Raw genomic sequence first — 22,318 nt, forward strand, 5'->3', positions numbered from 1 at the left:
TATACATAAACCGCTAGGTTTTCCCAAGTTTTTTTTCCATTTATGTTAAGGATATCATCATTATTAGGATGATCATTTTACCTGAACCCAACGGGTTTCGACTCAACTTTATAGGATCAAATTTTTTTATATAAAAAAATAAATTCGGGTTAGATCTGAGTTTAGGGTGAAAAATCTTATGCCCAAGATAATAGCATGTTTCTCCTCTATATAATTAGAGATATTATTATAATATCTCTCTATATTTCAACTAGATTCTTATTTTACTAATTAAAATTTGTAATATTTGTGATGATTCAGGTTGGGTGTTGTATTTTACCCAAATTCAGGTCAGGTTTTAGATTGAGTGAAATCTCTCTAAATTCGGGGTTATATTTGGGTCAGCCAAAAATCTGACCTAATCGACTCATCACCGTTATTATACACCTGCCCAAATATGTATCAAATACACATATCAACTTATGAACATGTCTAAATATGTATAATTTATTTTAAACATATTCAGTCGAATCGAATATGAGCACACCGACTAGATGTGGTCCAAACAAACGACAACCTTTCCAATTAAGTCATAATAATCACATGTCAAGAATGACTACAAACAGAATGATACCAAATAGCGTTCAAATATGTTTTCCGTTAATTATTATTTATAATTATTTCAGATTTTTAAGAAAATATATTTTTTTGTCATTATTTGTATTTGATTTACTTTTACTTATAATGAACTCAAACGGGAGCTTATTAGGTGACGTCGATAGTGAAAGGGAATTTTGTTCTCCTTAGAGATCATAGGTTCGAACAGCTACGTTTTATAGGATATGTGAGTTGTTTGCCTTATTCTAACTTATATTTCAAAATCATAGATATCCCAGTCAAAGGAAAAGAAACTCATAATCATTATTAAAATTGCTAATCATGGTTTAGGAGGGATCATCAACTTGAAACAAAAGACAATACTAACTTATGATCTCATCAGGTGACTGTTGTTGCAGCATGCCCTGCATTCTTTATTATCTCCAACCTTGAACTGAACCCAAGTGCCTAATCCATGAAAACCCTTATAATCAGAGATTAAAAAACTTAAAATTATAATTAGTGAAAAGAAAACTTATTAGTTTACCTTTGGAGTTTGTATGCAAGTTCTAATGGGAAAACCTTGTCCTGTTCCCCCCAAATTATAAGTGTTCCTACATCCAAATATGAAAATCCCAATCTATTAGTTTCAAGATTAGTAGCTTATTGCAATACAAGAGTTTGCCTTTTCAACCACGAAAACATCCGCTATTTAAATTTAAGGGTAAAATACACTAGAGGTCACTAAGCTGTGTCAAAATCATATTTGGTCAACGAACTTTCAAATGTTACAAAGTAATTATTAAACACATCAAATCATTATAAATGATCCTTACATGCTACAAATAGTAATAAATTTGACAAGTTTAATGATCATGTTATAACAATACGATAAATTCAAATGCTTATTTTATATCATCGAGAGATTTAATGACTATTTTACAATATTTAAAAGTCCACTAGTAAAAAATATTATTTTGACATAAGTTAGTGACCTCTAGTGTACTTTACGCTTAAATTTCATACGTTTAATAATCTCATAATTTTACACCTTTAAATTTCTAATATATATATTTTTAAAAATTTCACACAACACAATATTTTATGACCGTCCTTACTAATAAACAACTGTATTCGACATTAATAGGTTAAAGCAAAAGAATTTTCGGACCACCACCCCAACCGATGAACACCTCAACAAGCCAGTTGACCGAAACAATTAAGTATCTCCGACAGAAAACTTTAGTCGGGAACCTTTCCTTTCCTAATTAAGAAACATAAATTCAAATAGCGACGCTAATATCAACTACAGACGGCGACGCCAAAAGCAAAGGACAATAATCGGAAACATGGTTTGGAAGAAGCAAAACCTGAGATATAGCAGGAAGATTTGTGTCGGCTTTCTTCTCCACCAAGTAATTCGCAAGCTCAACCTTTTCTTTCCGGCAATGGTCATACATCAGCTGCAAAACACTCAAACCTTGAATTTGTCGTTCTTCGACGATGTTCACGACGTTAGATTATTTTTGGGTTTAACTATGGTTATAGTCCCCGTTCTATACAAAAACTTGGGATTTAATTCTTCATTTTAATTTGTTGAGTTTATGCTGATAACACCCTTAGTTATTTTTGGGTTTCCAATCCTTGTACTCTTTCAAACTTTTACAATTTAATCACTTATCTTTCAAGTTCTAGAAATTCAGTCCCTCTACTTGTCTAATTCAAAAGTTAAAAGCTCCAGTTGATAACACTACATAAACTTAATTTTAATTTGAACAATACTTGATTCAAAAAGTTAAAATCCAATTGATAAAAAAATACAAATTTATTGAAAATTAATAAGGCGTTATCAATTAAATTTTAATTTTAAAATCGGACAAGTAAAGAAACTAAATTTTAAAAAACCAAAGAGAAAAAGGACTGAGCGCATAATTAAACCATTAAACTTAACACAGTAAAGGGACTATACAGTGAAACCATAGATAGACCTTGGTTTTACTAGATGAATATGAAGCATCGAACTTACATTTATGAACTGTCGAATAAAAAAATCAGGGACCCAATTCAAAGCATTTTCCTTGCACATTGATAGTTTCACCAGCAACCTCAAATCATCGGTTTCTTTGGCACGAGAATCTCCGAAGGATGCCGTCCGATTTCCCTCAGCTGCGCCGCCCTCTGTTCGTCGGAATACAGCAGTCCACTGCTCATAATAACCATTCTCTCCACCGCGTCGGGGTGAATCTCCGCCATTCGATACGCCGCGAACCCGCCGTAACTGATGGCGTAAACGGAGAACCGATCGACGCCGAGCTTCTCCAGCCCATTTAACAAGCATTTCGCTTGGAACAAATCGGATCTGAGCGGGATTTCGAAAAAGATTTCCGAAAACAGCAAATCGGGATGAACAAATTGAACCTTCGCGACAAAGGACCCACTTGGTAAATGAACTGCCAGAGCGGGTTCCCGCCATAGCCATGGACCATGACGAGAGTCGGCTTGTCGAATCGACGGTGATTGGTGATCCAGAAATGGAGGGTGGTTTGATCGTCTAAATCAACGGCGATAGGAGAGAGATCGCATGAACGGAAATAGAGAGACAAGATTGAATCCATGAATTTGATTATGGATTGGTTAAAGGTGAGGATGTGAAGAACAAGGTGACGGAGAAGGCCGAGGGTTGTTGAGAGATAGAAGGAGATGAGTTGCCATAGATTTTCGGATTCCATTACTGAAACAAACAAAAAAATTGTTATGCTTTTGGGAATTTGAGTTCAGAAACAGTATTTGAATATGTTAGTGAATAATTATTTTTATTTTAACACATAAATCAATGATTAGTTGAAGTTTACGGAAAGATCTACCTTGCTACACCTTAATATATATTAGAAAATAGCGTTATTAATTTTATTATTATTTAAATAATAAAATCAATAAAAAAATTATCTTACATCAATATTTTTTAATATTTTCAGTAAAATATCCAACAATAACAAAACTAGTAACGTTTTATCAGTTTTGTTAACAAAATCGATAAAACACCTAATAATAATAAAATCGGTAAAAATAATAAATGTTTCGGTAAATTTTACCGGTTTTGTTATTTAAATAATAACAAAACCGATAACACATTTTTTAGTCGTAATAAAAGCCGCACGTGATCATTCCCCCAAATTTTACGCATGTGAATGTTAGTGAAATATCATTTTTATTTTAATTATAAAAAATATTAGAACTAATTTTATATCATTACTATAAAATGATTCAATTGATTCACATTATAGATACGATATATAGGAATGAATATGTCTAAACACTTAATATCCTCTAATTTAAAGTGAAGAAATTGAGGCTCATAATTAGCGATGGACATGTGTCGAGTCGAATAAGTTTTTGACATATTTAAATTTAATCAAAGTATAATACTTTTTCATTTGTCATTCGATTTGAGGTTAAGAAAAGTTTATCTTAACTCATTTTTAAGGTAAAAACTCGTATTCGACCTAATAAAATAAAAATATAAATAAAAATTTTATTTTTGTTAGATGAAATACATAGAGGCTCATAATTAGCGATGGACATGTGTCGAGTCGAATAAGTTTTTGACATATTTAAATTTAATCAAAGTATAATACTTTTTCATTTGTCATTCGATTTGAGGTTAAGAAAAGTTTATCTTAACTCATTTTTAAGGTAAAAACTCGTATTCGACCTAATAAAAATAAAAATATAAATATAAAAATTTTATTTTTGTTAGATGAAATACATATTTAATTAAAAAAAATAGAGAGACGTATATTATAGTGATTATCTCCAAATAGTAAAGGTCGATTATACTATTTTTCTGAATTAAATCGTAACGAGTATTTTATATTCTAAATCCAAATTTAACTCAACCCTAAATTTTTACACACAAGTCCAACTCTTAAAAAATAAAATTAGATCAAAATATATCAAATTGTATATCCCTACTCATTACAAAGAACTCGATTCCAAAAATCTTTTAAAGTACGTAAATTCACTCAAATAATCAAAATACTAATACATGGATTGCTGTCTATGATTAATTTCAAACTCGATTATTAACATTTAATAGTACATTTAAATCTATATTAAATTTTAATATCAGTTAAAAAATAAATTTATTAACTTCATAAACTCATAAAATAAAATATTAATGATGTTTAAATTCATTTTTTTACATTATATATATCATTTAAATTAATTTTCATTCATAAATTAAAGATTATTAGACGTTTATATATATATATATTATCTTATATTTTATATATCAACAAATAATATTGATAAAACAAAATTCAATAATCAAATACAATATAATTAATAACAATAAAATAAAAACTAAATTTACATTCTTATCCATAAATAATAATAAATTAATGTTACCTTTGTATATATCACACAAGATTCAATCAGCTCCACGTGCACTGGTCGGCCATGCAACGATCAGCATGAAAACCACACAATAAACTTTGAATTTAAATCAAAATAAAAATTAAGTTTAATATTTTATTAATATATGTCGTGAAAATGATTTGTTTCTGAATTTTAACTCCATTAGACAGTTGTCTCGATGCTTTTACTTATATCGTTGAAATATAATATATATATATATATAATGATATTAAATTTATTGTTAACATTTTTATATAAAATCTATAAAAGAATCAATTAATTTTAAGGTTTTATGTGGTTTAATTATTTTGTAAGTTAATTGCCGTCCAGCTCAGTTGGTAGAGCACAAGGCTCTTAACATTGTGGTTGTGGGATCGAGTCTCACGGTAGTCAATTTATATAATTCTGACTACCGGAGGTCTTCCACGAAAGCTGCTCTCAACCTGGCGTTGGGGACAATCTATTACCTTACCTCTCCTCATCCCATTACATATGGAAATAAAGTCAGTTAATTTTTTTAAGTATATATTCGAAAAAGAAATATGCTGAAGGATCCTTATTGTCAACTTCGAGTATTACTCGTCGTTCTCCCAAAATACAAAAACAACGTAAATCACAATAAAAATGTAGTTACATTTAGTGCATGCACTTTGAAAAAAAATTCTATCTTAATATCAATATTTCTAAAATATTTAATATAATAATATACATTTACTCCAGAGATCGTTGATACATACATCAGATATTATAAAAGTATATGTGTTATATTAGTCGTACTTTAAGATAGATTCCAAACTTAACTATTAACAACGTTAGCATATACTACAAACAACACCCTATAATTTTATTACTTTTAATAATTAAATAACTTAACAAAAAAGTATCCTATGACCGAAAGATTATTTTTATAGTTTATAATTTAATATGGTATGTAAATTTATAAATTATAAAATGTATTATATGTAAATGACATTACTTTTGCATTATTGATTCTAGAAACATTTATCTTAATCTAAAAGGATATTCGGTAGGTGAGATATAATAAAAGGAGTTGCTTTAGTAATTGCGTAGCAAAATTGAAGGCCTTACATGTATCATAGTAAAACAACTAGAGGTTTTTTTGAGGTTGTCTTTCTCTTTCTATTTTGAAGGAAAAACTAGATTGATCGAACACTAAATCTGTCCTGGGATGGATCGAGTTGGTAGGTGAGTATAGATTCTCTTGAAAATTTTAAATTATTATATATTTTAGATTTTTTAATAAATTTTTTATTGGAAATATTTTCGCTCCCGAAATTTTATAAATTGTCCATTTCTAAAATTTTATAAATTAGTTTTCTCATCCTAAAATCATTTGTTCGTTTGTCTCTATCGTTTAGAAGGTGCTCGAGAGACTAATACTAAAACGAATTAGCGACGTGTTTCACGAACATGAACACAAGGCAATTTTCAAGCATGTTATGTTTTTTTTACTCTCGTTCTTTTGAATATTAACATGAAATTTCTACAGTAAGGGCCTACAAGATCATTGTAGAAGCCATTGCAACTCAATTCACAGTTGAGAATTATATACAGACATTATCCTAAGATGAAAAAGACACCCTTATCTTTACATTGTTGTGCCTGTAATTACTTTTCCACTCGCCGGATAGATGTTCGAAAGCTTTTTCCGATTCATGTACCATCGCCGCATTGCCTTCTCGGATACTGGATGAATCATCCTCTGATTTTGCATCAGCATGACCTTCTTGAAGAGACGATGAGGCTTCGATTGTTGTAGCCTGAGGGTCGGACTCCGGGGTGGTGTTTACTCGTATTTCTTGCATCATTTTAATAGCTTCTTTCAAGTCTAGTCTTTCGTCCGGGCTTGTTCGCGTACAGAGTGAGCCTATACGAAGGAGTTTCTCCATTTCCCGGAGTGAATTCGAGCCACTGGCGATCTCCAGATCGAACAGTTCGGCTTGTTTTCCTTCAGAAATCGCTGTTGCCGCCAATTCGACTACATCAATTCCACCTTTACCGTGTTCAAGATATTGAGATGGGAATTTCCCTGTAAGGATCTCAAGAATGATAATTCCCAGGCAATAAACATCACTTTTATGACATACTTTTCCATGTTTATAGCTTCAGGAGTATTGTAAGCTATTAGGGTTCCGTTCCGGTCCGTGCTTACCAAGGAACATAACCCGTACTCGGAAACAAGCGGACGATTGTCCGGACCAAGCATAACGTTGCTCGATTTGAGATTGCCATGAGGAACATCAAGATAAGCAAGTTCAGCATGGATATAATCGAGTCCCTCGATGATTCCTTGCACGATTTTTAGTCTCGCAAGCCAGTCGAGTGTTGCAACCAATGTGGCAAGATCACCTATAGAAACCATTTGTATTGTTCATCAGAATCGATCGATGATGTTGTAGTATTGCAGACACATAGTTATAGAAAAATTCGTACCGTGCAACCGATAAAGCAAGCTACCGTTGTCGACGAACTCGTAAACGAAAAGCTTTTCTTCGATCCTGTAATGGTAAGCCAGAGGTGTCAAAACATTAGGATGTTTAAGCTTCCCAAGCCTTTTAACCCATGCATCAAACTCATCTTTCCCTAATGAATTCATCTCCTTCGTCCTCTTCACCACACGGCGACTCCGTTCGCCATCGTGGCCTTATACGAAGACCCCAAGGATCCGTTCCCGAGCACTTTTGCAGCAGCCTTCATCAAACTTGGCAAACAAAACACCCCTTTTCATGATTCACCATAACTAGCTCGGGCTGCACCACCACGGGTAGTTCCAGGGTGACTATTACACCTTCCAAGGCGATTCGGGTTCCTTCTAACTACATGGACTTCTCCCATGGTCGCTGGACATGAAACCTGAGCTTCAATATTCGCAATCGAGTTCCCGTTCTCGGTGGCATTGCCGCCGCCATTGGAGGCTTTCTTCCGCTTATTTTTCCTCCATGTGATTGTGAGGAAGACGATCAGTGCAAGAAGCATAACACCTAACGTTACAGTTGCAGCAATGATCTTTCTACTATCATTTTTATCTCCTCCGTCATTAACACTGCTTGGTTTATCAGTTTTGTTACACTCAACCCTTATTTGAGCTCCACAAAGACCTGGATTCTCAGCAAATATATTTGCTGAAAATCTCCATAAGCTCGAAGGAATCTCGCCTTTGAGTTTATTGTTCGAGAAATTGACAGACGTCAAGTCTTGTTGATTGAAATCCGGGATTTCCCGGAAAACTGGTTGTTTTCGAGGTGTAAATCGATGAGGCGAGAAGCATTCGCCAATGAATCCGGGATTTTCCCGGAAAACTCGTTGTCCGATAGCCAAACCCTCTTCAACGATTCCATCCCGGCGAAATAATCCTGGTATTTCCCCGGAAAACTTGTTTTTCGACAAGTAGAAAGCTTTCAAAGCACCCAAACGATTGATTTCGGGGATGTTTCCATCCAAAGAATTGTTCAAAACACTGAAATAACGTAAATCCTTCAAAAACCAAAGCGTCGACGTCAATTTCCCCGGATAATCCCATGCCTTCGAGGCGTAACCCAACGAGAATCCCATCTAAACAAAGCAAACCTTCCCATGGACCCTCTTCATTACAAGGGACCGATCCGGGAGTCCAAGAAACAAGAGCGCCGGCGTCGTCAAAAGACTCCTTGAGCATCAACAGAGCCTCCAAATCCGACGCAGCGAACGACGAAAATAACGAGGAAAGCAGGAGAAACGATGTAAGAGAGCAGCAAGAAGCAGCCATTACTTCAACAACCAGAAACAGTGAGGCTCTGGGGTCGTTTCGGACAATGCGATTCTGGTACTGCAATTTGCCGGAAACACTTGTTCTGGTGGTTTTCGGAGTTGGTTTCGGTTGTCGTAGGATGTTCATCACGGTGGTCGGATTGTTTGTCCTGATTTTGCCCTTTACTTGTGCACTACAAAATCCCTCCACATAATTCATAATATTTCACTACCTTTTTAAAAACCCTCTAACAATTTACATAGACTACTTTTATTATCTATTATTTACTAAAAAATCCAATAACACAAATTAGTCGATAAATAAGAAAATGAAATCACATCTAAATATTAAAACAACTTAAAAAAATATTACAAGATACAAACAAATATACTGACGATATTATATAAAACACCAACATTAATATAAAAAATTAAATATTAAATTTTAACTATATGAGAGTAACCAAATAGTTTAGCATTGTAATTTTAAGATTATAAAATCATTGTCTATATTTTTTTTTTAGGTGTCTATTTTTTATTATTATAAAAATAGATATCCAATATTTTATTCCATGATCATTTTAAGATCTATTTGTTAGCCGGTAAAAAGGTTGTTAATATATCATTAATGAACTTTTAATCCTACAACTGTTTTTTTTTTTTTATTTTAGAATTTCTTAAATAAAAATACAAAATCAAAACCAATACCTCATAATTGGTGGGAGTTTGATTTTACTTTTTGAATAAATGAGTTTTCAGAATCAGAATATCTGAGAATAATTTTTGAAAACTGGAAAATCAAAATCAAAGTTTTTGAACTAATTTTGAGACTTAAAGTTTACACTAATGTTCTAATTAATGTTTCCCATCACTTCCTATTCATACTATTATATATGTATATATAACATCAAACACCTATCTAAAGTTTAGACACTTAAAAATATACATATATATATAATATATATATATAGTTTGAATATTTATTTTATCAACCCTATTTCTTTTAAACAAATTTTAAATATAATTTTGATCATAGATAGAGGGAAGGGAAAGAGGGGACTCTAAGGGAATGAAAGGTGAGTACTCCTGACATGTCTATATCGAGAATATAAGAGAACAAAGATGAATAACTTAACTAACCAACCAGATGTATTTACTTCTAACCTAATTTTAATGAATTAAACTTTTCATTCGCGGCAAGTATTCTATGTGTATAACTGTGTAATTGCAATTTTTGTATTAGTATAATATTGACAATACAACCCTTTTTTATGTTGGAAAATGTTCCAATGATATGTTTCTTTTTATATGAGCATACCCGTATTGAACAATCCATTTCACACTTCGACAACATAGATAATGCTAGAAATAATCCAAACATAAATTTTCTTATTTGTCAAACGATTCAGTTTTAAATGTTCTATAGAGGTTATGACCAAGCCACCAAACACGAGTGATCATACATTGATTGATGAAACATCTACCTTCCTTGTAGGAAGCACAACATTCTTATTTCCAGGGAAGGCATTCCGGGAAATGTCTACGAGAGCCTTGAAACTATACGGTTCGTGCATGGATATTTCGGACAGAACTTTCCTGTTCAGTTGGATGTTCTCTTTCATCAGTCCATGCATGAGTTACCATAGTTTACCTGTAAACAAATAGCAAAAGCACAGAGACAGCAAGTCAGCATATGAAAGCAGTGACATAAGCAAGAAGACTACATTTATGTACACATAAGAAGTAACAGAGAACATAGCTGCGCAATGTCAGTTGCATAAAGATTTAATTGTAAATATATCACCTGCCGTTACTTGGACTCTGATGCAAGTGTCGGACACGAATATCTCTAACAACAGTATTTGACAATGTCTCTAACAACGGTATTTGACACCGAAATGCTCAATCTCTTATAAGTTTTTCTATACCATATAGTAATGGGATTACGAATTTGCCAAACAAATATGATGAAGTTATCACACTGCCCACCCTTCCATTTGCGTCTCTATGTTTTGAATGGAACAAAGAAACAAAAGGTACACAGCAGTAGTGTCCACTGTCAACACAACAACCATGATGGTGCATGCATAGATATCATGTGAACCACATACCTAGCCAACATGCCCACAATCATGTGAATAGAAAACAGCTCATACCCTTACATATAGGACACTCGATTCATGAAAGGCAAGCAAAATTAGAGCCTAAGATTCATCATACAATCAGGTAACAAACCAAGAACAATGACGACTAAGTATCAGTAGATGGTTTTAGCATTGCACCCGCACTTTATAAGGAGTATTTAGACTCCAAGTGAGCTACAGTTCAACAGTCCAATAAATTTTATGAGATGAAATGGGATGTGATGCTTTCATATCTATATTGACGCTAATAAATACTAAATCCACCCATTAGAATTATTTTTATGATGGCATACAAATTTCTCGTCTAAACTTTCTCAAAGGCTGGTCATGTAATTTTGAACCTATTCGTTTAATCGTGTCATGGTTTTTCTATTGTCAACAAATCATAGGCAAACAGAAAATATCACTGAGTTTATTCATCCTATTACATGATAAAATACAATATTGATGCCCATTCCATTCATTGTTTTTCCAAACTGCAAGTAGTTAGAAGGATCATGGGATCATGATGTTAAAATCAATAAGAAAAAATCACAGATATGCCATGAGCACCAGTGATGAAAAAAAAATTGGAGCGGTCAGTTCAAACAGAACTAGTGGCCTATCCAGTCTGGAAAACCCCCTAGAATTGGGAACCAATGACCTGTAAACAGCTGATTGAACCAGAAAAATACCTAAAAAACCAGATCAAACAGGTGGAGAGGAGCATACACTAGACCGGAATTGTGGAGAGTACTTCCTAGTCATTTCTATGAATTTAAACTCCCAATTAGTATTCTTTTTATGTTATCCACGAGTATCTTATCTTTTTCCTCCTCGTATTAAATTATTGTAGTGAATGATGATATTTGAACTTCTTAACCTCTTAATCATATTAAACACTATAATAAGTCAATAACATATTTTAATCGAACAACCTGAATCAACAGGTTGGAGCAGTGACCCCCAGTTTGAACTCCAATCCTGCTTTTTTTTTAATTCTTAACAAGAACTAAAGCAAAAAAGCAAGCCAATAATAGCTACTTGTGGTACAAAAATGCACATCTACAAACTCTTATCTGTTCTCTTTTAGTCCAAAGCTAATCAAATCTAAAACCAAAACAATATCCAGAAAAGACATTACAAAAAAGATGAATCATATAAACGGAGGAGTTCAAACATCAGGAATTTTCTATTAGAATACGAAAATTAGTAAAGCAAAACAGAATGTTAAATTCAGAGAGCTTACGCCATGTTGACGAGTCCCGGCATTGATGCGTGAATCCATAATGAACGCATGTCACGCTTCTTGTTCCTGCGATCTCTGTAGGAATACTGCAAGGCCTTCTCGACCCTCTCTCTTGCGATTCTTATACAGTTCTTTGCCCTTCCCCTGAACCCCTTTGCCAACTTCAAAATCTCCTTCTTGTTCATTTCTTTTTCACTCGCTCTTTAATCTTCTTTGCTGTCTGTGCATAAATTCAGTGGATGAAACCCTACGACCTAAAGCAAATGGGGAAGAAGATGAACTATATAGATTTTAGGGTTTAAGCCTTTAAGGTGGCAAATTGGTAATGTAATTCGGGTATATTCAATATGATTGGATACCTATATGGAAATAGCCCATATAGTTTGGACGGTTTGTATACTGAGAAAAATGTTTTATTTCAAATGATGGAAATAATTTATAAATCTTATTTGAGCACTAGAGATGGGTATTTATTTGAGAAATGATAGCGTGCAACATCTTAATATACGATTAAAAAAATATTATCGATTTGTTATTATTTAAATAATAAATTGATAAAAATTATCAAAAATATTATTATTTCTATCGGTTTTGTTATTTTTTTCTACTGATTTTGTTATTGTTAGAAACTTTACCGAAAATATAAAAAATTGATATTTTAGGTAAAAATAATAATATTTTAGGTAATAATTTGGTGATATAAAGTAGCTTATGTTCAGAACTTTCTAAATCATTATGTACATACTTGTAAACGCAACTGCTCGAATTCAAAATCATTAGAGAAAAAAATATTTTCTTTACTATTCAGATATCAACAGCGACGATTATCAAAATTTGTCGAGTATAATATTATTTATAGGGTTTAAAAAATTGAATCTAATTTGATTTGATCGAATTAAGATCTAAATTTAAACTCAGGCTCAAAATCTAACGATTCAACAAAAGATTCCGTATTTAGTTTAATTTATTCATAAATTTTATCTTTAAATTAAAATTTATCACACGAAGTCTTAGTTAAAGTTGTCAAGTTGATTTTTAAATTCTCAAATAATTTCTCGAAAATAATAATAACATTGACATACTTATATTAAAAAATATTATTATGTACTTATAATTGTAATTATTCGATACTTAATTTAAATAACAACATATATTGCAATATCAATTTAATAGTTTATCACTACAAAAAAAAACCCAAATTAGTAATAAATAACTTTGATTAGATCACACGTAATAAATGACAACTTAGGGTCTCTTTATTTATTTATTTATTTTATTTCATAGCTTTATTATTTTCTATCTCTTTCTCGAGCCCCCTTTACGATCGAACCATAGGCGAAGGAAGAAAAGGTGTAATTTTCTCGACAACCAAACAAACAGAATAATTTTCCCTAGAAAATATCCTTGAAAAGGAAAAAGTAAATGCAGCACCAGAGGAAAGCTACAGCAACAAGCCTTGATGCAACAGCCTTGATGCAACATCAGTCTCTCTATCACCCAGGCATCTTAGCTCCTCCACAGGTTTTCTACTCTTTCTTTTTTATCCTTTCTCTTCATCTAGGAGTTTTTGATCCGGTTGTTAGGCATGATTTGTTAGATTTTGCGTTTTATGATCTTCGAGCTCGTATTTTTGTTTATTGTTTATAATTAGCTAGTGGAGGTAGGGTTTGTTAGGGAATTTATGTAGCGATGATTTAGTTTTTGAAATACGACTTTCTTCCATGGGTTTTGAATTGAGTGGATTTTTGTTTCCGCTTTGTTGCCTTCAGCGCTCTGACATGCTTTATTGATCGGAAAGTTTATTCTTTCTTTTTTTTCCTGCATTTTTTTGGAAATGAGGAAGAATTTGTCCTTTGTAAAGTGATTCATTGTTTTGGGTTTGGAATTGGATGAGAGGTTGCTCTGTTTCTTAATATTTTTCAATTTTCATCATTGCATGAAGTTCCAATGTTATTTCTTATTTGAAGTTGCAATTAGCTAGCTAATAGGTTTTTCATTCTCATTTACTCATTACTGCGTTCACTACTATGGTTTTATTTAACTGGTGATCAAAATCTTCTTGTTGTTTTGCAAATGTCGAAAAATGATTAGATGTCTTTTAGTTCCCTAACCTATCTTCTTGGACAACCCTTCTTCTATTTGTTCATGCTTATATGTGCTACCTTTAAATTAAAACATGGTTTGGTTCCTGAATTTCATTTTGGGACTCTTTAGGTTAACTCCATGAAGCGAATTTATAAGTACATGGTACTTTTAATATCTGCATTCTCTCAAAGATGCATTTAGAGCAGACACTACAATTCTGCTAAAGTATGTTTGTCTAGACGAGGCTGAATATTTTGGTTGGGTTTCCACTGAAATGCCAAAGGGTTAAAATGGATCACAGTGAAAGCAAACAGATATAGTCGTATTTGGCTTTAAGTTGAAAGTGCATCTTGTTTGTCTTTTATAGGTTGTTTGGATACCTTAAAAAATTCATCTTCTTTCTTTGATTTGAAAGCTTTAGAATTGGGTGAGTGGGAAGGAACATTTTGTACATCATTTCTTTGTTTCCCCTTCTCAATTTTCCTTCTTTTTCACATATTTATTTTGCAGATAGAGCCAATCCCAAGTGGAAATCTGCCTCCTGGTTTTGATCCAAGTACATGCTGCAGTGTGTGAGTGTTTGCCTAGATTTTGTTTTCTTCCTATTTCCTTCTTGTTCTTCTTCATTTTGTGTGTTTGTTGTTATCCCTTCTTAATTGAGCAACTTCCCAGTCACTATTATGCTTATATCCATGCACGTTGTATACACTTTCGTTCGTGAATATGGTGGTTGAAAATGTTGTTTCTGCCCTTAATGCTAAATTCTGAGCTGTATCTTTTTTGCTTGACGATTGAATAGTTTTGCAAATGTAATAGCTTTTATGTTCTTTCATCTTTCTAACAACTCAGGAAGTTACTTATAGCCTTTTATTTTTTTTTCTTTTCTTTTTAAACTTCTAGTTTTTATTTTGAGAAACTGCAGGTATGTGGGAAACATCCATACACAAGTGACTGAACCACTACTCCAAGAAGTTTTTGCAAGTACTGGTCCTGTTGAAGGTTGCAAGCTTATCAGAAAGGAAAAGGTATTGTTTTCAATTTAGTATCCTCTTCTTCCCCATACTGTGAGGATGCTCTAAGTGTTCTATGGTTAACTTTCTATACTAGGCTTTCACCCTTTTCCTTTAGCCTATTGGTTACCATGTGATTGACATGCCTTTTGTTTTCTCTCTCTAATTAAGCAGTCATCGTATGGATTTATCCACTACTTCGATCGCAGATCAGCTGCTCTTTCTATATTATCTCTAAATGGAAGGCACTTGTAAGGGTTAATTTCTGGTTCTTTTTCCCCTCTTACTTTATTTTGGGTTTGCTTTTACCTCATATCATGTAATCTGCAGATTTGGACAGCCTATCAAGGTCAATTGGGCATATGCTAGTGGTCAGAGAGAGGATTCATCAGGTTTGTGCATGTTTTTGTTTGCAAATTTTCCTCTCGAACATGTATAATGAGTTGGAAAGTATTATTTTTTAGTATACTCTTTTGATACTATCATAATTGGTGCAGGTCACTTTAACATTTTTGTTGGGGATCTCAGTCCTGAGGTTACTGATGCAATGCTGTTTGCGTGCTTTTTCTGTTTATCCTAGTTGTTCGTAAGCACCGCATCCGTTGATCTTGATAGCAGTAAATGCATGTGCTGTAACTTATTGATAGTAAATGCTAAACTATCAGGAAAGTGCAAATTTATTTGTCAGTAAACCTCGATTAATGTTTTCCACATTGCTATTAGAGTGATCATCTATGAATAACAAAACTGATGCTTTTACTGATTTCAGGGATGCACGGGTTATGTGGGATCAGAAAACTGGACGTTCAAGAGGATTTGGGTTTGTTTCATTTCGCAACCAGCAGGTACTGTTCCTTGGTTAAGCTTATGGTGGCTCTGTTTTTCTCTTCCATTATAATGTTGCTTCATCTATTGACATGAACTTCTTTTATCTGTTCAGGACGCACAAAGTGCTATTAATGATTTAAGTGGTAAGATAAATGCTCATCAATAAAGCTGTGAATTTTCGCATCAAAATCTGATTACATTTCTTTCATGCTCGGAAGTTATTCTTTATAGGTTGCTGAAATAGTTATCTGAAATAACTTTTCCTTTCTTTTTATAGTATTGATTCATATGTTTGATTTATGTTTGTAGGAAAGTGGCTTGGAAGTCGACAGATTCGTTGTAACTGGGCAACAAAGGGTGTTGGTACCAGCGATGACAAGCAGAGCTCTGATGACAGAGGTGTGGTAGAGCTAACCAATGGCTCATCAGGTGTGTTTATTGCAGCTTTCAAATCAAACATTCACATTATTATTGTTTCGTTAAATGCAAACCCCAAAACTGTTGTCAGTATTTTATTACTTCTATTCAACCTTTTTATGGGTCTTTAAGTTTGTGCGGATGTGAAATAAACTTTTATTTTTTAGTATTGGATGCAGAGGATGGTAAAGAGGCAACAACCAACAACGAGGCTCCTGAGAATAATCCTCAATATACTACTGTTTACGTTGGCAATCTTGCTCCCGAGGCAAGTAACTTATATGGACCTTGAAAACTCCCATCCTTCTATTAAACTTTTCGACCAATGATGGTTTGAGCTTGAACCGGCTGTCTGTATTTGGATTTTGGACCCAAGAAATCCCATCTTCTAATGCAGTTTTGAGTGTTTGCAAGAGTTGGCCTTGTGTTTACTTTGTACTGTAAAGGAACATGTTAAGTTCTCGAATAAAACTTATTATCTTTTATTCCGGCAGGTCACCCAACATGAACTCCACTACCACTTCCATGCTCTTGGTGCTGGTGATTGAGGAGGTTCGAGTCCAGCGTGATAAAGGCTTTGGCTTTGTGAGATACAGTACTCATGCTGAGGCAGCTTTGGCTATTCAACTGGGGAACGCTCACTCATTTTTATGTGGCAAGCAAATTAAGGTTTTTCTCTTCTTTTACTCGAAATTTGGCTTCTCTACTGAAGTGGTTGGAGGAGGATGTTTTAGGAGTTCTTTTACTTGAAATGACTTCTCTACCAAAATGAGCAATGGACTGTTGTTTTTCATTAGATTCTTTTTTCTGATCTATATCTGACATTCGTGTTTGTCACATTATGTGGACATGACTTTCTATGATCCCTCCAAATACATGGAAAAAAGAACTTAAAAAAAAATCTAATTATTCTTGTGTCGGATGCATAACTGAATCTGGAACACTCGAGTCCAACTAACGTAGGTTGTGCTTCCAACTTCTTTCAAATTGTAATCCCTTCGTTAATTTGTTTTATGCAGTGCTCATGGGGCAGCAAACCTACACCACCCGGAACAGCTTCAAATCCGCTTCCTCCTCCTGCTGCCACACCTTTACCCGGGCTTTCAGCGACAGACCTTTTAGCCTACGAGCGGCAACTTGCCATGAACAAAATGGGTGGTGTGCACGCCCTAATGCACCCCCAGGGACAGCACCCTCTCAAGCAAGCAGCGATGGCAGTCGGTGCTGCTGGAGCAAGCCAGGCCATATATGACGGCGGATTCCAGAACGTTGCGGCTGCCCAGCAGCCAATGTACTATCAATAAATCAAAAATCAGACTTTGTGTGGTAATATATTATATCCTTAATTCCATGGCATTCGCAGGTTTTACTTGAGTTCTAAAGCCCCACACCCCTTCCCCCCCAAAAAAAAACATTTAGGAGGCTTTTTAATGTGTTTCCCCCCTCTTTCTCTTAGCAGCGAGATTGCATTGCGCCCTGCATTTTCTACTCTCTATATATCATACATATGTTTGCCTGTTTGTGTCAATCTTATGTATTTCCTGATTATTTTGAGTTCCTATGAATCCTTTTTATTGTATTTTCTCATATATTTCATAACACATATATAGAAAAAATAGAACATATTTAACTATCATCATTTTTAATGTTTATTCTATTGTCTACTTTTATGTTTTTAGAGTTAATTGAACATGAGGTCCCCAAACTATAATCTCATTCTAAATTGATCATTCTATTTCAAAACATTCTATGTAAGTCCTCAACCCATGGCCCTCCTTCTAAATTAGTCTTTTTGTCAATGTGCCGTTAGCTTGTGTTTGACGGTCTTGGGAATTTTTTTGAAGAATTTGGATAATTTAAGTCGTGAGTTTAATATCAAAATTTTTTAAAATAAATAATTTAGCTAGACATATCAATAAAATATCAAAATAAATATATTTGGTAATTCAAATATTGATATAAAATATTTTTATTAGGGATCATTTTAGAATAAGGTCATTTTAAGGACTTGCATAAAATGTTCTTATTTTTATTCTTCTAGTGGTTGTATATGAAAGGGTAAAATAATAGTTTCATATATAACAGGTAGGGCCGAGAACTTTTTTCTAAGCCTGGGCCCAATTCTTCATAAGTTATCCGTTTCACTTTTTAAAAAAAATATGAAAAGTATTATTAGTTATATATTTTATATAATTAAATATTAATAAAACAATATATATTTTAAATCAATTAGACATTATTTAGGACGGGCTGACCTGCGCGTGGAAAATTCTTACCCAAAACCTGATTTGAATGGGTTGGGTCAGGCGGGTCACCCGGCCATGATCGCGTCACATGAACCAATCAAAATACCAAATAATCATTACATTAATTTCACAGTTTCAGTTTATGCAACAAGCAATGGATACTGATTACTGAAGATGGGAGCGAAGGGTCTAAAAAATTCTGCATTACGAGCACGACTTAACGTCTCCCGGTTCGACTAACCCCAGTTCTCAACCCGACTTTCTACGAGAACAATGTGAAAGAAGTTTTCCGATCACAAAATTATTGTCAAAGTCCACTAAACGGAATAAGAGGGTACTTAACGACAAAATGGGCCGAACTGGTATTTTATAATTCAGTGCTGGATAGAGCCGTCATTAATCGATTACTTCAGAACGACAAAAACGAAGAATTTAAGTACATGATCCAACAAAAACCAGTGTTAAAATTCACAATTTCTGTATCTGCAAAGGATGCAACTAAACAACAGCCATTCCGAAGCTCTAAAACTATTCAGAATTACATTAGGCAGAGTTATTGGAGCAGCTCTCATCAGTCTGTTTCTAACCTAGCGATATATTTGTCATAGAATTTACCTGCCTTCTCCAGGTCTCCGAGCTCGGTGTAACAATCGGCAATCGCTCCATATGCTTCTGTGCTTCCTGAGTCCTCTCCTTTTCGTTCCGAGATTGCTAAAACCATTGAATGGTACTTAATGGCTTCTCGATATTTGCCTTGCCTTTGCAATGAAGCACCTGAGTAAACCAAACTAATGTTTAGACTCCAATGGATATTAGATAACATACATTCAAAGGCTTTATAATTTACTCCCATCACGTTTCCTCGCTGCTATGGTATTCATAAACAACTTGGGATTTTTTCATTATCGGATATATGGTTCCTGTATAACCAAATACTACAAAACCCGAGATGATGGATGGATAAACAGAGGTAGATACCTAAACCCCGGCAGCCTTCTTCTCTTCGATAGGATCTTTAGACTCCGAGCAAGCTCCAAGGCTGTCTGAAACTCTAGGAAAGCCTTCTCAGGTTCTTGATTCCTTAAATGGTTCTTCCCACTCTTCAATCGAGAAATCAACTCTTCCTTTCTCGGATCAACAATTACATCCTCTTCTGATATTCTACCGACAACAGGAGCATAACTCAGGGTTGGAGCATATGACTCTATCTTCGCCTGCCTTCTTAGAGCAGTATTGATCTGGCGCAGCTGCTCATTCACTCGCTGCAGTTCGCCTCTCCTCTGCCGTGCAAGCAATCCTGAGGTACAAGTTACGGATTGTCAGGGAAATAATAATTCCGGAGTTTAAAGGGAAAACCATCAGCTTTTGTGACCTGAGACATATCTTGGACCGAGCAAGTTAGCCATTTAGAATATCTTCTCTGTGTATTTAAGGTTTAACAATTTCTTCAAGTAAAACAAAGATGGTTTGAACAATGAATACCAATTGTAGGATCGTGTTCATATGTCATTTGCAAAGCACTCAAAGTTGTATTATTGAGAAGAAGTAAACGATGAAAGAATTACAAAGATACCTCCCACCGTGGCACCAATAAGGGCTACTAGTAGCAGTAAAGGCATGTTGAAAAAGGAGTTATCAGCTTCACATGTTTCCGCTAGGGCTTTGAAAGGAGCGGTAAATATCAAGACATTGGTAGCAAGAAATGCTGTCACTGGAACTCTTAACGCTAAATCTCCCTGCCCCCAGCATCAATTGATTAGAAAAGTTCGATAAAAGTAAACATATTAGTTCTCGAGAAATGACTTCATACACCATAACATGCAAAAGTTCAAATCGAATTCAAGATTTCAAATTATTATCTTAAGCTTTATACACACACATCTACTTACAAAAACTCACACATATACATATTGCACTTCACTTCACTTAGGCTAGCAGTTTATTGTGTGTGCCTTGCGCCCGAGGCAATACATATACATATACATATATATATATATATATATATATATATATATATATTGCTCAAGTTTGAAGGATAACATGTAGTCCACAACCGTATAACAAAAAGTTACAATTTGAAGCTAACTAACTAGCTTGATCTTTTGATACTATCAGCAGAAATAAATAACAAGAGTAAAAATGCTGCTCGGGGGACTCACCGTCATACCTCAAGAGCAGCTAAATGTTGTAAAACTCATCATAATGTGATGAAATACAACCCAAGACCTGCTTTCTATCCGACTTTTGGCAACGGACTAAGGACCGTTTACCCAATTCTTTCGTTAGATGATGAATCTCAACCGGCTCGTTCACATCTTCAAAGGATGGTCCGAAAGTTTCTACTTTACATATAAAAGATGCCGTCTTCCCTGTTTTCAGTCATCAAATTTAACCTCCCAAAAAATTGCTTTCATGATAGTTTACTCCGCTTCTAGTTAAGTTCTAATAGTTTTAATTATTTCCAAATTTAGCATAAAAATCATTTTTTTCAGGGATAAAACTTATGAAACATGACATAATAGCTAAATTACCAACTACTACTCGATCTGAATTAGTTTAAGGTAGAAAAATTCGCTTATTCTGCATAAAAAATCAATCATTTTAAGTGTAAAAAACATTAAACATGGCATATAGCTGAACTAAAAGAACCCCAGAAGCTTACATTGCAGCATTGATTATTTCCAAATCACTCTTGAAAAACCCATTTCAATACCCAAATTTATTCCCAATTTCGCATCTTAAATTCAATTTTCCAGGCAAAAAACACATGAAACACAACATATAGCTGAATCAAAAGAACCCCAAAGCTCACCTTACAGCAAAAAAAGAAAAACACACAAATAAACAAGAAAATAATACAAAATTTTCAAATTTAGAGAAAGATGGAACAGTAACCTGGGAATTGGGGTTTAGAGAAAGATGGGCGAGTGAGGAAGCAAGAGCAATGAATTATAGATGACATTGCTTTGGATAAAAGACCTTTGGATTCGCTAAAGAATTTAGCCTACTACTTTTATCATAAGGTGTTCAGCAAGACATATATGCCCTTCGGATTTTACGAACATTACATCTATGCCCTTCATTATTTTAGGGTAAACTACATTTAATATGTAAAATATTACTTTTATTCCATTTTGATATCACATTTTCTTCAAAATATCTAACATTTAGTTTAGGTTTCATTTTAATATCTGTCATTAAAAACTTAACGACGATGTTGATGTGTCATCATAAGGTAATATCACGTTATCATTGAAAAAATAAAATACTATGTCAACAATGGCATAGTCGCATGTTGTTGAGAGTGGGCACTGAAATCTAAATTTTCTTCATTTAATTATTTATTTTTCTGATAGTGCTTACTCTGAAATTTTATTTGTGCTCATCCTATTAAAAATTTTGTGTTGTTAATATGTTCCCATCACAAAAAAATATTTCTTGATCTATGTTATTGCACTTAAGGAGTTTTCTTAATTTTTAACAACAAAGTACCAAAATTAAACCTAAACTAAATGTTAAATTTGATTTTGAAAGACAAAAATTTAGGTACAAAAAATAAACACAAAGTAATAATTTAAATACTAAACATGTAGTTAACTTTATTTTTATCACACAATTTTA

General features: G+C 33.7%; 5 pseudogenes; 1 reads left to right on the forward strand and 4 right to left on the reverse strand.

Moving 5' to 3' along the window:
* Window positions 1-960: 960 nt before the first annotated feature.
* Window positions 961-3,365, reverse strand: LOC120146794 (annotated as a pseudogene).
* A 3,210-nt stretch (window positions 3,366-6,575) lies between these two features.
* On the reverse strand, window positions 6,576-8,959 carry LOC120146874 (annotated as a pseudogene).
* A 1,156-nt stretch (window positions 8,960-10,115) lies between these two features.
* On the reverse strand, window positions 10,116-12,445 carry LOC120146713 (annotated as a pseudogene).
* A 1,088-nt stretch (window positions 12,446-13,533) lies between these two features.
* LOC120146708 lies at window positions 13,534-17,820 on the forward strand (annotated as a pseudogene).
* A 1,374-nt stretch (window positions 17,821-19,194) lies between these two features.
* On the reverse strand, window positions 19,195-21,681 carry LOC120146710 (annotated as a pseudogene).
* Window positions 21,682-22,318: the final 637 nt, after the last annotated feature.

The sequence above is a fragment of the Hibiscus syriacus genome, unplaced genomic scaffold, assembly GCF_006381635.1.
Source record: "Hibiscus syriacus cultivar Baekdansim isolate YM2019G1 unplaced genomic scaffold, ASM638163v2 tig00110931_pilon, whole genome shotgun sequence".
In the NCBI taxonomy this organism is placed as follows: domain Eukaryota; kingdom Viridiplantae; phylum Streptophyta; class Magnoliopsida; order Malvales; family Malvaceae; genus Hibiscus; species Hibiscus syriacus.